We start from the raw sequence: 4,054 nt of genomic DNA on the forward strand, positions 1-4,054 counted from the left end.
CGTCCAGCCCGGCAGCCCCATGTCGTTTCGATGGGTAAAGCCGTAAATCAATTACTTAAACGGTAAGGATCATTCACATAGTTTTAGCGTTATAGCACTTTAACCGAAAATGGAAAATGTTAAACGACATAGACCTAAGGTTTTTTATTTCAAAAATATCTCTGAACAACACTTTCAGCCATGCATTGAGAGAGCATCTACATTGTTATATATGGAGAGATATTTTCAATGCATGGCTATAATGTGCTGTGAGATTAGTTTGACTTTTGAGGAACACTTTAGCTGTATTTGGTTTGAAGAAAAAGGCAAAGAAATAAAAGTAAAGATGGGAAAACTCAGATAAATCTGGTTTCCATATTCTATTGTTTACAAATATTATATAGATTTTTCTGCTTTTTCCTTCATGTTCCTATCTTTTTCTTCAAACCAAATATAGCCAAAATAAATCTGATTTTCATATTCTATTGTTAGGGCCTTCAGGATAAAACTCAGATAAGTCGAATCGGGTTGAAGGTAAACCCAGGCCCAACTCTAATGGTAGACTCAAGTTTGGGCCTAGCTCAACCAAAGTTTAGCCCAACATAATTTAGGTTGGGTTCGGGTTTAGGCCAAATTATCAAGGATCGGGTTATCAAAATCTCAATTCAAGCTCAATCTAAATTTAGATCAGGCCCAATTTTTTTAAACCAGATTCAATTTATAGATCGAAAAACTCAAATCCAACCCATACAAAAAACCTTGGCTCCACACAACAGCCCATTAACACCCTTAACCAAAATTCAATTAATTCATTCTCATTTTGTTCTTTCAAGTTCCCTGAATTAGGATTTATTTAGGAGTTGACTTCCCTCAATTACAAAAAGAAAAAAATAGGAGTGTAATGCTTAAACACTCTGTTCTGGGCTGACGTTCAAACATGATTTGTTTTTTTTTTCTCCTTTGGCTTTTGAATTTTTCTGGTTTTTCAATGAACCGAGAGCATTCGGTGACACGTAACCATGATTCTTTTTAAGCCTTCATCTTCAACACTATTGCGTGCGGTTTTTCGATTGTGTGTTTCAGTATTTGTTGCTAAGCGACAGCTCGGACAGTCGGAAGACACTTGCGTCCTTCCTGGAAGGAGCGAAGTTGAACTTTTGGTTTGGTTGGAACAAGATAGGAAGAAATAAACCATTACAGCATTTAAGATAATATTGAGCAGGCCTTTGACATCGTAAAACAAATAATTTACCTTTTAAGATGCAGACAGTTAGAAAACTGCTCGATTAATGCAGCCGAAGCATGGGTGGCTGTGGAAGCAGTTGGATCCATTGATAAATTCCGCAGGAGGACGTTGTCAATAGGACTGGATTTGATTCAACCGATCCAGTCTAATATGATTTTATTATAAATGGATCAGATTTAATCCAAGTTTAGTCCACTGATACTTATATTCTTATCTTCTATTAACCCAATCCAATATAAATTTATTACAAATGGACCAAATTCAATAAATATTTTGGATTATTAAATTTGGAGTAGTCTAATTTAATATGTCTTGTTGGCCCATCTAATCAGTTCAAATTGATTTTGGTTTGGATGCATGTCTACAGCTTAAAGAGTGCTATTGCTCGTCCTGAGTGGCTTGCCAGCGAGGGTCACAATAACTCTTTCTTCTCCGTTGTTTGAGAATAATTGGTTTAATTTATTTGCTGCAGTAATTTGTGGGCCAGGGAGAGCTACTCCGTGTGAGTTCACATCTCCACCCCACAAGGAGCCGCCCCACAGTACATCCTCGTCGTGTATTGGGAACATTTCCTAATGATGACATCATTGGGACAGATACTATTATCGGGAGATGTTTTTAATACACGGCGGGGATGTGCTGTGGGGCGGCTCCTTGTGGGGTGCAGATGTGTTCTCACTCCGTGTTGTGTAGCTTATTCTCTCTTTCTAAACAAACAAAAAAAAAGAAACTTGTTTGGTGCCACCTTCTGAAACAATATTCCTCTGGAAAAAAAATTCAAAATGCAGTCAACATCTGAAATGCCACCATTAATATAGCACAAATGCATTCAAAATAATACAAAATACAAGGTTTTGCACTCTACATATTTATATTTATACTTCTTCCAAGCTAAACTAAAGAAAAAGAAAAGGATAAATATGCCACGTTCATTTTTCGGAATTCTAATGATTCTTGGACTCGTTAAACAAATCTTCGCTCTCTCTATTAATGGTGGTGAATTTGGTAGAGATGCAACTTAGGTGGGCTCAGAATTGTTAAAATTTCAATGGATCCGGCACAAAATCCCAGGACTGATATAGTGACCTTGGTCGCTGCAAATGTGCACTCAAAGCAATCAAACAAGAATACTCTTCACATTTATGACATTCATACCTTCTTTGCTTTGCATGGAAATGAAAGATTTCATGGCTCATAGATAGACCTTCTTAAGGGCCAAGTTTTGGGTCGGGCCCATTCAAATTTTAACCAAAGCTCAACCTGAGTGTGGCCCAGGAATACTTCTACTCATAGGTGTGTCCTGAATGGCTCAACCTTCTTGCCTAACCCAATGATACCCCTATGCTCTTGTCTTTCCATTAGGTCTTGAATTGTTCACTTGTGTCTCATTTCCCTTCTAGCTATTAACTACGAATTATTAAATGGTTTGAGTTGTGCTTTCATTTTTTTCCCTTTTACTATCTTTATGGAATTCATTTTTCTAGCTATTCCTGAGTGTTATTCTTGCTAAGCACATTTTGAAGCTTGAGAATTATTTACTGCATTTTTTATTTGACTATTCTTGGCTAATGGATGATTGGATGCTTGTTTGCTTGATTTGTAAGGTCTTTGGCTGGCTGTAGCGGAAACTTGGGTTCGGGGTTATTGGTTTGGGGGATAGGTACCCCTGTTGTATAGCCCAATGAGGAAAAAAAGAAATTGCAATAGTCTAAATATAGGGTTGCAACTGGAGTCTGATTGGGTTGGGAATTTATCAAAATTTTAATGGGCCCGAGCGCTAATCCAAGCCCATTGTAACTGGAATTCTTTAACCCAACTTGTAAGCCTAGTCTAATAGGAAAGACTCTAGATCTGGTAAATGCAAAGCTTATCTGTTAGTTATAACAATCTTATAGATTGCTGTAGATGCTGTACATCTAATAATCTTATAGATTGCTGATGTGTTTATGTGTAACTACGGTGTCTAGGCCATTGTATACGTGTTGTTTTATTTTTAGTATATTCAAAGTCAACTGAAAGATATATAAAAAAAATGGTCAATGGAACGAAGAGGCCAAAAGTGGGCTCTTAGTTATAGAAGTTGTAAACACTTGGAATTGCTAAATGTATTATGTTGGAAAGGAAGAACTTTGATCAATTGATTGGTTATCACTTTTTTCTGGGATGCTAGTCTAAATATTTTATATTCTTTTAGACAAACCTCTATTGTACATTGATTGAAATCTAGATTTAATATGTAGAGTGTAGACACTGTTAAATTCTATTGGCACGATAAGACCACATACACAGAGGAGAGTAGGGATAGCCCATCTCCAGACACCAAACCCTCGTGGAAGATTGAATTGATCCCCAAATCTCCGTCTCTACTACAGTCAGATAGAGCCTTCATGTTCTGTTTTATATTATTTTAAAAGGATTCGTTCTGTTCCTTGTTCTAGCTGCGCAAAGGCTGTCTAATACAAACTAACAGTTTATTAATAGCTATGCTAAAACATAACAGCTGGAATAGCTCAGTTGGTTAGAGCGTGTGGCTGTTAACCACAAGGTCGGAGGTTCAAGCCCTCCTTCTAGCGTAGCTGAGTTTTAGGTTTGTCTATAATAAAAAAAAGGATAAATTGTTGAAATCTCATAATTACAATGAAAATGTCTAAAATAGTACATTTTTTGATACACAAAGAAATCCATTAAACTAAACAAAAGGAACATGAATAAAACTCAAGAGAGGCTGTTGGAACCTCAGGGAGACCTTTCTGTATGGCATTCACAAGTTCTTGATAGTCAGACTCAAGCACACACAAGGAGAGGCCTGTCATCTTTGCCAAGTCTAAG

At 36.9% G+C, this 4,054-nt stretch overlaps 1 non-coding gene across 1 annotated transcript; it reads left to right on the forward strand.

Moving 5' to 3' along the window:
* Positions 1–3,724: 3,724 nt before the first annotated feature.
* TRNAN-GUU (transfer RNA asparagine (anticodon GUU)) lies at positions 3,725–3,798 on the forward strand. The gene has a single exon. It is a non-coding gene; the product is annotated as a tRNA-Asn (tRNA).
* Positions 3,799–4,054: the final 256 nt, after the last annotated feature.

Source organism: Nelumbo lutea, chromosome 2, assembly GCF_056320005.1.
Source record: "Nelumbo lutea isolate HS-2025 chromosome 2, American lotus-T2T, whole genome shotgun sequence".
Taxonomy (NCBI): Eukaryota; Viridiplantae; Streptophyta; class Magnoliopsida; order Proteales; family Nelumbonaceae; genus Nelumbo; species Nelumbo lutea.